The 13,673-nt window shown below is 33.1% G+C and overlaps 1 pseudogene; it reads left to right on the top strand.

The window, feature by feature from the left end:
• The first annotated feature begins 616 nt into the window (after nucleotides 1–616).
• LOC107418631 (loganic acid O-methyltransferase-like) lies at nucleotides 617–3,103 on the top strand (annotated as a pseudogene).
• The last annotated feature ends 10,570 nt before the right edge of the window (nucleotides 3,104–13,673 follow it).

Raw genomic sequence — 13,673 nt, forward strand, 5'->3', positions numbered from 1 at the left:
AAAGAAAAGAAATAAAAATAAAATAAAATAATTAAACAATATTAAAAAATAATATTATTATATAAAATAACAATAATAAAATAATATGGTATTAAGCATGGTTGACATGTGGCATCTCAACATGGTGACACATGGTCACATTTATTAAGTCACACGTGGCACATTGTTACACGTTTAAAAATAATATTAAAATAATACAGTATTTAAAAAACTCTACAGGTCCATAACTTTCAATCCACATGTCCAAATCGGATGTGCCGCTAGTCTGCGGACTCATATCGACAAGTACTTCACAACCATGCATGAGTCAAAGCTCAACTTTGCATGAATAAAAAGTCAGCTCCGGCATCCCTTGGACAGTTTGGACCTCAACTTGTTTTGCTCATAACTTTCAAACCGTAACTCCGTTTTCAACGTACTACAAGTCTACGAACTCGTGCCAACGTGTACTTTGTAACAGTTCCTCAGTCAACCTAGAATTCCATCCGAGTCAAAAGTCAACTTTTGACCCCTTCGTTCAACGGTCATCGGTCAACCTTGGTCAAAGTTGGAAAATTTCCGTTGTACTTTGGGACGGGGTGTTACAACTAAGAGAGAAATAGAAGAAAGAAGAGAGATGGCAACCGAGGAGACAAGGAATGTGCAGGAAGCATATCCAATGATGGGTGGAAATGGTCTCTACAGTTATGCCAAGAACTCTACACAGCAGGTCTACGTATTTATTTTTCATATATATGAAGAGGCTGTTATCTAGATCCTAGACTAAAGTTAAAGTCCAAAGACAGCGATCACAATTAGTGAATAAGAGCGCTAATAAAGGCGTTTACATGCATTTGTAAGCTGTTGTTGAAATTTATTTTAGTCCACGATGGTGGATAAGAAAATTTCCATATATATATATATATAGATATATTATTATACATTTATACAGATAGCTAGAAAAACTTCTACTGATACTTTTGGATTGTGTGTAATTTGTTTTCCAGGCTTAATTATCTCATTAAATTATACTTTCAAAGTTGTGGACTATTGATGGTTATGGGTATATTTGTCCATGAGTCTATACATATATATTATTGAAACTTAATTCAATACAGAACTCATCACAGCAAGCATATAGAAAGAAACAAACAAGAAGAATCACACAAAGAACACACAAATTTTATGAGGTTCGGTCTAGAAATTACCTACATCCTTGGTGAACTCCGTCCAAGAAGTTCTTGCACTATGAACAAAAACAAATACACCATTGCAGCAGTTTCTCTCTTGATTTTACAAATTCTCTACACCCATAAACCACACCAGAAACCCCTTTACAACCTCTCTCTTTCTCACAAATCACTCACCGAGAATGATCCTAAACAATACCAAGAGAAAGAGAAATACAATGAGAAAAAGGCTACAAGAAGAAAAGAGAAAACCAGAAGAAAAAAGGCTTTGATCGAGAACTAACTGCTTCTGTCATATATTTTCTATTTCTGCAGTTAAACCATTATTTATAAACCTCCAAAACAGAAAACTAACCGCTGACTCATCCTAACCACTTCCTTAAGTGCAACGGCACCGTTTCACAATTGATGCTTATAAGAAACGTTGACTTTGACCATCTCTCAATTGAATCACAACCAGCATATATATATATGTATATACACTAACAACAATTATTGTAGTAGAAATACAAATAGATGCTTCTTGTTTGGATCAGCTATTATCAACTGCGAAATGAATTTGCAAAGTTGGTACATTTTTACAGAAAAAAGCTACCGATTCTGCCAAATACATGATAAAGAAAGCAATTGCAGAAGAGCTTGACAAAGAAATCCTACTTTCTTCCAAAACTTTCCGAATTGCAGATTTGGGTTGCTCTGTTGGACCCAATACATTCTTTGCAGCACAGAATATACTCGAAACAGTTGACTCCAAATACAAGAGCGAAGGATTGAATTAACAAATCCCGGATTTTCAAGTTTTCTTTAGCGATCATACCTTAAATGATTTCAACCTGTTTTTCACATCCCTCCCTCAAGACCTGCGATATTTTGCAGCAGGTGTTCCTGGATCTTTCCATGGTCGCTTGTTTCCCAAGAATTCTCTTCACTTTGTTCATTCTTCTTATGCCATTCACTGGCTTTCTAGAGCACCAAAAGAGGTGGTGAACAAAAACTCTCCTGCTTGGAATAAGGGCCGGATTCATTACTCGAATTCGGGAGATGAAGTAGTTTGGGCTTACAAAGCTCAATACGATAAGGATATGCAGCAATTTCTACAAGCCAAGGCACAAGAGATTGTATATGGAAGATTAATGGTACTCATCATTCCTGGAATTCCCAATGAAACTCATCACTCTCAAAGTCTGCCTAGTATGAATTTGGAGCTTCTTGGATCTTGCCTCATAGACTTGGCAAGGAAGGTAAGAAATATTGATTATAGGCCAATTATAAATATAAACTCAACTGAATTAGACTGTACTATTTTAAATCTGATCCAGTCTTATGTTGATTACATCTAAAATAGTCCAAATTGATAGGACCAACCAAAATAATCTAGTTCAATCGATATCAATCTCTCATTTCAAATAGACAATAAAATATATGTGGAAAACTTAGTAACAACGAAAGGATTTTTCTAACATTGTGCAATTTGATATTTGATATTGCTATCTTTTCTAAATAAGTTTAGGTTGCTTTGAATCAATTGAAAAATAAACCTCAAGGATGCTTCTCTTTTTCCTATATATTTGCAGGGAATGGTTAGTGAGGAGAAGGTGGACTCTTTTAATTTACCAATATATAACATGTCTCCCCAAGAACTAGAAGCAGCTGTTGAAAGAAATGGATGTTTTAGCATAGAGGGAGTGGAATACCTACCTCTTGTGATACCAAATGTTTCTGGTGAGTCTAAAATTAATGGCCAAGTTCTTGCATCCCATTTGAGAGCTGCCATGGAACGGATAATCAAGCAGCATTTTGGTGAAGAAATCTTGGATTTGATCTTTGACTCTTACGGGAAGAAGATTGAAGAGAACTCTTCCATTTTTAATTTTGGGAAGGCGCTCCACTTCTTTATCATTCTTAAACGCATAGCAGAAAACCAGCTTAGCTAGTTGGAATAAAGAAGAAAAGAGGTGGAGACAAATGAGGAGCATCTCATTGATCATTTTGTTTGCATATGTAGCACAAATAAATTAAGTTTCCTTTCTCTGATAATAAAACTTGGCCGTGAAGGTCTATAGTACTCAAAAAGCTATCTTCTAATATGTTCTTGTGACCCAATGTGCACTCCACACGTTTCTGTGAGACGACCAGAGCTAATAGGGGGGGTCTACTAAATTATTATTAATATTATTATTTTGCTTTTCAAAAGATAGTCGCAGAGAAAGCCAAATGGTAAATTTTTGAAAATACAGTTTCAAAATATTTATTTTAAAATCCCAGTTCTGAAAATCACTTGATGCACCCACTATATACCAGTGGCGCCAACAGTACCCAGCGTCCCAAGATACCGCCAGACAGGAGGTTATAGAAAGAAACCGGCATAGGTCGCGTGGCGTCCCACTGCGCCGCTGCTAACTGGTATCCCGGCCATGGAGGGGTGGCCTACCCTCATCCGATGGCAACCACAGGACAACCATATAAAATCACCTGCGCACTACTCACACCCACCTGCGCGCTAATCACATCCATGTGCATACTAACCATATCACATATAAACAGAACACCAGTACGTGCACGGTGCATCTAAAATTCATAAAATCCACATATTTAATTTATATCAAAAATCTCAAATTTTCCATAAACATAACGGGTTTATTCCATCCAATTGAACCCAGAAATTCTCCACAATTTCTTTATAATCAACATCATAAATTCCATGATTTTCAAATCCACCAACTCCCAAATCCACCACTTTAAATATTCACATTTTCCCAATAGCATAAATAATTCTTGAAGTATAATAATTAAATCACATAATATTCCATGGGCATGCTTACAAAAATTGAAGTCACCAACATAAACAAATATTTTCCTTAAAATATTTGAAAATCAAATCATGCCCGATTTAATGTTAAAACCACAAGAATTTCAAAATTCTCAAGACCATAAAATAATTTTCACATGGCATAAATTTATATAATGCATATTTTCTTTAATCCAATAAATTCACCAATAATTCCACAATAAATCAAATAAATATTTGGCACATAGAATTTAAATTCCAAATATTCAAATCACACATAATATTCACCAATTAAATTCCCAAAATTAATTTGAAGGTGGGTCACTCACCTGGAGCATGCAATTAAACCACGATCCACTATGGGATCAATTCCACGACTCACCCGTGCTCCTAGAACACAATTCACACACAGTCAAATAAAATAATATTTTATTCGGATAAATAATATCCGGTACCCAGGGGTCAAACACAAACGTTATCCAAAATAGTCGAATAATATACCGAATCGAAGCTTGAGCGACGAGGATTATAAATCTGGTCTCCATCGACCTCAATTCCGCCGGAGGTGGTCGGAATTTGGTTAGAAAGATTCGGCCGGTTTTGATCCCTTCGTATCTTGCAAATCGACGGGAGTTGAGTTAATTGGAGCTCAGAATCGGAATCAGAGGGTCCAAATTAGTGGGAAAGGACCGGTTGCACCGGCGTTGGAGGCCGATCCCGGCGCGTCTGCTGGCCATTCGGCCGGAGATTTGGCCGCCGGTGTCGCCCAGCTGCGGGCTTTCACGTAGGCCGGCGCGTGAGTGGTTCTGGTGGTCAGAAAATGTGCAGCAGGGAGAGAGAGAGACGGCCGGTGGGAAGGAAGAAAGAAAGAAAGAAAGAAAGAAGAACAAGAAGAAGGATCGGGCCCCGTGGCCCTTTTTTCCCACGTGGGGAGAAGAAAAGAAAAAGAAAAAAAAAGAAATAAAAAGAAATAATTTAAAATTAATTAAATAATATTAATAATAATATTATTATTTAAAATAATAATAAAATAATATGATATTACACATGGTTGACATGTGGCTCCTCAACATGGTGACACATGGTCACCTTCATTAAGTCACACGTGGCACATCGTTACACGTTCAAAAATAATATTAAAATAATACTGTATTTGAAAAACTCTACAGATCCATAACTTTCAAACCACATGTCCAAATTGGACGTGCCGCTAGTCTACCGACTCGTATCGATGAGCACTTCACAACCATGTATGAGTCAAAGCTCAACCTTGCATGAATAAAAAGTCAACTCCGGCACCCCTTGGACAGTTTGGACCTCAACTTGTTTTGTTCATAACTTTCAAACCGTAACTCCGTTTTCAACGTGCTACTAGTCTACGAACTCGTGCCAACGTGTACTTCATAACGGTACCTCAGTCAACCTAGAATTCCAACCGGATCAAAAAGTCAACTTTTGACCCCTTCAGTCAACGGTCAACAGTCAACCTCGGTCAACGTGCAAAAATTCCGACATGGTTCGGGACGCGGTGTTACATCGCCATTCTTTATTTCTATCTTATTTTTAAACTTGGAGGGAGAATGGACCAAATTGGTTGAATCCTACTCTTGAAGAGGATATGTTACTGTTTTCTATTTCTTAATAACTTTTTTGAGTTTCTTTTCAGGGGAAAAAATAAATAAATAAATAAATAACTATACTTTTGGTTTAAAAAACCTTTAATCTTTGTTTATGATATGATACCAACGTAACATGGTACTTTATTATTATTCATTTATATATATTGATATATATATAAATAGAATAAAACTTAGATTACGATTCGATTTTTTTAAAATTAAATCCTAAATCTTGAGTTTCAATTTATTATTCTTGGGCTGTGTCTTATAATTTTTTCGGTTCAAAGATAAATCAAAAGTTGAGATATAAGATTGGATTTTACAAAAATCTAATCGTCCTGATTTGAGATTAATTATATATATATATATATATATATATATACATGTATTTAAAAAAAAAAAAAGTTAACTTAGTAGTTAATGGGCATGTATGTAGATTAGATTACTTTATGTTGATATCATCAATGATGTATTTTTAGCATCTCATATATTATTTTACTTCTTTAGCCAAGGGGTTTGGTTGATGATATTATATTGTGACTAAAGTCCTTAAAGATTTTCAAAACATAAAATAACATAAAATAAAAATCTAAGGGAAAATTTTATTTGAACATCTACAGTTTTATTTTAATTCATATCTTTTATATATATATATATATATACATATATATAAAAATATATATATTTATATTTATATGTATATTTTACAATGAATTTCTCCATCCCAACATCATATAGTTACCACATTTCAAGAGTAATATAAATAGTTAAATAATTACCAACTTACTTATTATTTTAGACAATCAAATGGTATTTTTGGTACTTACATGTATTAAATTACATATTTTCAAATAAAAATAATTGTTTACTTTGGTAAACTTTAGTTTTATGTAACACTCCATCCCAAAATATATTGGAAATTTCTCGAATTGATCGAGGTTGACCAGGTTTGACTATCGTCGACTAAAAAGGATCAAATGTTGACTTTTTGATTTGGATGGAATTCTAGGTTGATTGAGGCACTGTTACAAAGTAAGTATTGACACGAGTTTGTAGACTAGTAGAACGTCAAAATCGGAGCTACCGTTTGGAAGTTATAATCAAAACTAGTTGAGGTCCAAACTGTTTAGGATGCCCAAGTTGACTTTTTATTCTTGTGAAATTGAGCTTTGACTCATACATGGTTGTGAAGTACTCGTCGATACGAGTTCATAGACTAGTGATACGCCTAATTTGGATATTTCGTTGAAAAGTTATAGACCTACAAAGTTTTCCAAATATCGTATTATTTTTAAAAATGTAAACAGGTTGTGCCACATGCCACCAAATGGGATGCACCAGGTGTAACATTATAAAAGTGCCATGTGTCAGCTGTAAGTAAAAATTATATTAATTTATTATTATTATTTTATTATATTTATATTTATATTATATTATTATTTTATGTAAATTTATTTTCTTTTTCTTTTTTTCTCCCCCACGTGGAGAAACACTTTTCTTTTTCTTTTTTTTTTTCTTTCTTTCTTTTTTTTTCTTCTCCTCCTTCTTCCCCAAGCCTGACATAGACAAGAAACCCACAGACTTCTCTCTCTCTCCTTTGACTCTTTCCCCCTCTCTCCTTTGACCAGCCGTTTGGCCGTGTTTTAGTGGCCAGATGGCTAAATGCGCCAGTGGGATTGAGAGCCCAGCGACATCAATGCAAAATTATTTGTCCATTTGGCAAGCAAACGTGCAGGGATCTGTAACACCCCATTTCGAAGTACACCGAAAATTTCTCAAATTTGATTGAGGTTGATCAGGTTTGACCATCATTGACCGAGAAGGGGTCAGATGTTGATTTTTTACTCCTGATGGAATTTCACATTGACCGAGGTCCCATTACGAAGTACATGTTGGCACGAGTTCATAAACTAGTAGCACGTCGAAAATGGAGCTACAGTTTGTAAGTTATGAGCAAAACAAGTTGAGGTCAAAACTGTCAAAGGAGTTCTAGAGTTGACTTTTTGTTCATGCAAAGTTAAGCTTTGACTCATGCATGGTTGTGAAGTACTCGTCGACACGAGTTCATAGACTAGCGGTAAGTCAGATTTGGACATGTTGTTGAAAAGTTATGGACCTGTAAAGTTTTTCAAATACAGTATTATTTTAATATTTTTTTTAAATATGTGAACAGTATGCCACGTGTGAGTTAATAAATAGTGCCATGTGTCACAATGAGGAGATGCCACATGTCAACCATTTTTAATATTATATTATCTTAATATTATTTATTTATTTTATTATTTTATTATCTTTGTTATTTTATTATTATTATTATTTATTTAAAAAAAAAAGTCTTTTTTCCTCACGTGGGGAAACACCCATGAAAAATGGTTTTCTTTTTCTTTTTCTTTTCTTTTCTTCTTCTTCCTTCTTCCTTTTTCCTTCCTTCTCCCTCTTGTCTTCACCCCGTTTCTTTTTTTTTTCAATCATATGAAGCTACACGCACCTGATGGGGAGGAAGAGGGGGAAGATTCCAGCCAGCATTCCCTGTCGTTTGAGAGATACGACAAGTTGAAGTTCAGTCAAAACTTCCCATCCATTATGCCGGTACCTGCCAATCAAATTGGGTCCAATGAAGGTCGGTAATGTAATCCTCATCTCCTTAGCTTTCCATAGGCACCTTATTTGTGAACTTTGGTTAACGTTTGTGTTAAACCCCCCGGGTACCGGGTATTATTTATCCGAATAAAATATTAATTTATTTGAGTTATGTAATATTGTTGTTTTAGGAGCACGTGTGAGCTGTAGAATTGATCCTATCGAAGATCTTGGTTGGATTGCGTACTCGAGGTGAGTGACCCACCTTCAAAACTATTTTGGGGACTATTAAAAATATATATTTTGTGTTATTTGAAATTATGGAAAATAAATATGTTGATATTGAGAGGAATTGATATTTAAAATTTATAATGCCAAATTATGATTAATTAATATATGTAATGTCACCGAACTATATTTTGGGATTGTGAAAAATATATATATATATATATATATGGTGCTAATTGAATTTATGAAAAATGTGCTATATATGTTTAATATTGAAGAGATTGTTATTTGAGCTTATGATGATGATTTATGTTGACTGAGTGCATTGCATCAAAAATTATATTTTGGGTTTTTAAATAAATTATGTTTTAAATTCTTATTAAATTTATTTTTGAATTTATGATGCCAAAATTTTATTGATTTAAGCATATATAGCACAAAATTCATATATTTAGTTTTAAAGAAGTTATGGATTTAAATTATGATCGATTATTGTTAAATTTATATTATGAAATTTATTGCGTATAATAAATGTACTTATATGGATTTAAGCAAATATGAAATTTATGTGATTTTCATATAAATTGATTTTAAGATTTTGAGAAAAATAATTGTATTAAAGTATTGAGTTCAAAATCCATATTTATACGTTTGATTATTCATGAATTAGGTTATCATGGTGTTGAAAATTGTTATATTTAAATGGATGGATTTGAAATTGATGGATTTTCAAGTGATTGATTTATGATGAGGACTAAAGAAAAAAATATGGGATGGTAAATTTGAAAAATGGTATAATTCCCACGGTGAGTTTTGGAAAAATGGTTATTTTTAAAAACAATATGGTTATTTGTTTTAGACGCACTCATACAGTACTGGTGTTCTGTACTATGTATGTGGATGAGCGCGCAAGTTATAATGTCTCCCGTGGGTTGCCATTAGACCGAGGGCTAGCAAGTTTTATATTGGCCATAAGCCACCCCCCTCCATGGCTGGGTTGACGGTTTAAGCAGAGGTGCTGTCAGGACGCCGAAGTGACCGTATGCAAGTTTCTCTCTTTATCCTCCAGCCAGATGGTGCTCGGGACGCTGGGTATTATAGGGCATCACTGGTATATAGTGTGGTGCATCAAGTATTATTTCTCAGATATAAATTTCAAATCCTAAATTTTTAAAGTCGTATTTGGATTAAATGTATTTAATTTGTTTTACCACCTATTTACAATTATTATTTTCTAAAATGTATTTATTCATATTTTTGTCAATTATTTTAAATTGATGTTTTAGAATTTTATTTTACAATGTTGATATTATTTATTTAAATTTTGAGATTTTAACATGAATTTTATTGTATTCTTTTATCTATTTTAAATTAAGGTTTAAAATCTATTAAAATATTTTCTTGATTATTTTATTGATTTAAATAATAAATTTTATAATTTATATACTGAGTTTATTTTTGTTTTATGCCAAATTTCTTTAATATAATTTTATTTACGATTTTATTTATTTTATCTAGTAATATTTTATTCTAAATTTAATTATTGGATTTTTAAAATGTTTTCAATGTATATATTGAGTTCTAAATTAATATTTGTATTTATGTGCATTTTAAATTATTGCATTCCGTTTAATTCGATATTTTCTTGATTATTTTTTTTTTTTGTAAATTTTATTGTGATTTTACCTATTTTATTTATGACATTTTGTGTACAATTTAATAATTATTATTAAAATTATTCTTGTTTCTTATTATACATTCTAGATCTTTAATTTAATGTATTTTATTGATAATTTATTTGATTAATTATTCCTTGATTTTTGGGGTACAATTATTGGGTTTTGTGAAAATGTTTTAAAAGGGGAACTTTTTCAACTGAGTGAACTGTAAGGGTTTTTGAGAGAAAACATTGTTTCAAATATTTATTATAATTATTTATTTAATTATTTGGTATTGATTAATTAAATTTCTTTTATTATTATATTATTAATATTAGAATTGTATAGTAGATAGGGTCACTCACTGAGATGATTAGCATCTCATATTTTTAAATTCTGTTCCCCTAGGCCCAGGTTGGGAGACGTTGATCGTCCGGGGCGAGCCCGACGTCTCAGTTCATTGCCGAAAGTCCAAGAAGTACTTCCTCTCTTTTTCCTCTCCATCTTGTATTGCTTCATCTGTCATTGTATTAATTTCATAATTGTTTGTATAATGCTCTGTATACTGATTGGACACATATTTATTTAATCATATATTGATTCCCTGTTGTTATTTTGGAGTGTTGTAAATCTGTGGAAATATATTGTAGTAAGGTGGGAGGAATAAGGGGATGTATCTAGAAGTGTTTTTTTCGTGCAAGATAATTTTATGATAAGTCCTACCCTTAGGGGAGATGCTGTCGGATTTTCCGTTGGAAGGTTCGGTGGTGTTTCCCTGGGATCAGGGCTTGTCTAGGGTTCCAATGAGGAATCTTGGATGGGTCCTAACAGATCAGCCATCCAAATCCAGTGACTAGTGGTCCTCCAGTTGACCCCTTTTCAGGCGGTTTTCGACTGTGAGAACTGTCTTCCCCCCTAGTTTTCAACCCCTTGGTTCCAAAAATGACCTCCATTTACTAAAATTCCAAGTCATTTGTGAGATACATGGTGGAGAATGTTTGGTTAGAACTTTCTGTTCATTTTCCAGCCAATCCCGACGGCTTTGAGCTCAATGGAGGTTGGTAATGTATTCCTTGTCTCATTAGCTTTCTATAGGTACCTCATTTGCTAATTTTTGTTCATGTTTGTGTTAAATCCTCTAGATAACCGTGTATAATTTATCTGATTAAAATATTAATTTAATCGGATTGTATACTATTGATATTTTAGGATCACGTGTGACTGTGGAATCGATCCTATGGAGGATCTTGATTGAATTACGTGCTCGAGGAGAGTGATCCACCTTCAAATTATTTTTGGGAGTTAAATTATGAATATTTTGTGTTAATTAAATATTTGAAAATGATATTTTATGTGTTGAGTATTTAGTAAATGTATAATTGGAATTTTGACGCCAAATTTTAATGAAAGTAAAATATTTGTGCATTAAGAAATGTTTTGATTTTAAGAATTTTGTGGATTTAGAGTTTTATTAATAAGTATTAGAGTTTATTGTTGGAATATTGCATACTTAAATATTTGAGAAATATGTTTTATGTATTTGACATTATGAGAGTTTCTATCTAAATTTATATTGCCAATTTGTGATAATTTTAATATATGTTGTGCCAAAAATATATTTGGGAATTTAAAGAAATTGTGGTTTTAATTTCTTTTAATTATTGTTATGTTTATTATTAGATTTATTGTGCATAATTGTATGATTTTAATAATATATAAATTCATGTGATTTAATATTATTTTTTGTATGGATTGTTTGTAACACCCCATCCCGAAGTACACCGGAAATTTCTCAAATTTGACCAAGGTTGACCGAGTTTGACCGTCGTTGACCGAGAAGGGATCAAATGTTGACTTTTTGTTCCTGATGGAATTTCACATTGACCGAGGTACCGTTACGAAGTACACGTTGTCACGAGTTCATAGACTAGTAGTACATTCAAAACGGAGCTACGGTTTGAAAGTTATGAGCAAAACAAGTTGAGGTCCAAACTGTTCAAGAGGTGCCGGAGTTGACTTTTTGTTCATGCAAAGTTGAGCTTTGACTCATACATGGTTGTAAAGTACTCATCGATACGAGTTCATAGACTAGCAGCACGTCCGATTTGGACATGCAGTTTGAAAGTTATGGATCTGTAGAGTTTTTCAAATACAGTATTATTTTAATATTATTTTTAATATGTGAACAGTGTGCCACATGTGACTTAATAAAAGGTACCATGTGTCACAACGGTGAGATGCCACATGTCAACTATGATTAAATATCATATTATTTTATTATTATTTTATACAATAATATTATTTAATTATTTTATTTTATTTTCTTTTTATTTCTTTTTCTTTTTTCTTTTTTTGTTTTTTTTTCTTCCCCCACGTGGGAAAAACACCCAGCCACCCCGAGCCTTTCTTCTTCTTCTTCCTTCTTCTTCTTCTTTTCCTTTCCTTTTCCTCCTCTCGGGTCCTTGCCGTTTCTTAAATTCTGGCCACCAGATGGCCACACGCGCCAGCCACCGATGAAGCCCAGCCGTCGGCGAGCTCAGGCGCCAAGTTTGGCAGCCGGCCGATCGGCAACGCACCCAGATCAGCGGTTGAATTGCCACCCCTTTCCGCCTATTTTGGGTCCTCTGAGTTCAAATATGGTCTCCAATTGTTTAAATTCGAAATCGTTCGCGAGTTATGAGGAGGTGAAGTTCGGCCGGTACTTCCCGAGCAAATTCCGACCACCACCAGCGGAATTGGGGTCAATTTTGGTTAACGTTTATGTTAGTCCCCCCGAGTACCGAGTATTATTTACCCGAATAAAATATTAATTTATTTAAGTTGTGTAATGTTGTTGTTCTAGGAGCATGTGTGCGTTATGGAATTGATCCCATGGAGGATGTTGGGTTAATTACATGCTCGAAGTGAGTGACCTACCTTCGAAATTAATTTTGGGAGTCAAATTAATTATATTGTGATATTTTAATATTTGAATGTTTTTATTTTATGTTAATTGTTAGATAAATTGTGAATTCAATTTTGATGCCCATATTTGAATAAATTGAAATATATGATTTTTGATAAGTTATGGAAATCTAGATTTTATGACAATTTGATATTTAAAGGAATTGTAAAGGTTATTTGATTTATTACGGAATTTATTTGTGAATTTATTTTGATTAATAAAAAATGCATTTATATAAATTTATCCATTGTGGAAATTATTTTATGGTATTGAGGATTTGTGGAATTAAATTATATATGAAATTCATGTGGTTTTAATATTATTTTTGGTATGATTTGATTTTTAAATATTTCAAGGAAAATATTGGTTTAAGTTTAGTGGTTTCAAATTGTATAATTATGCCTTGGAATATTATTTGATTGATTTTGTGATTTGGGGAAAAATTATTTTTATATTAGTATCGGTGGATTTATGCTGGAAATATTAAGGAAAAATGTGGGAATGTGAGTTCGAAAAAAAAAGGTATAATTCCCACGGTGAATTTTGGAAGAATTGGGTATTTTAATAATAAACTTGGTTATTTGTTTTAGACACACTCATACAGTACTGGTGTTCTGTACTGTGTATGTGGATGAGCGCGCAAGTTATAATATCTCCCGTGAGTTGCCATTGGACCGAGGGTAGGCA

The sequence above is a fragment of the Ziziphus jujuba genome, chromosome 2 (genome assembly GCF_031755915.1).
Source record: "Ziziphus jujuba cultivar Dongzao chromosome 2, ASM3175591v1".
In the NCBI taxonomy this organism is placed as follows: domain Eukaryota; kingdom Viridiplantae; phylum Streptophyta; class Magnoliopsida; order Rosales; family Rhamnaceae; genus Ziziphus; species Ziziphus jujuba.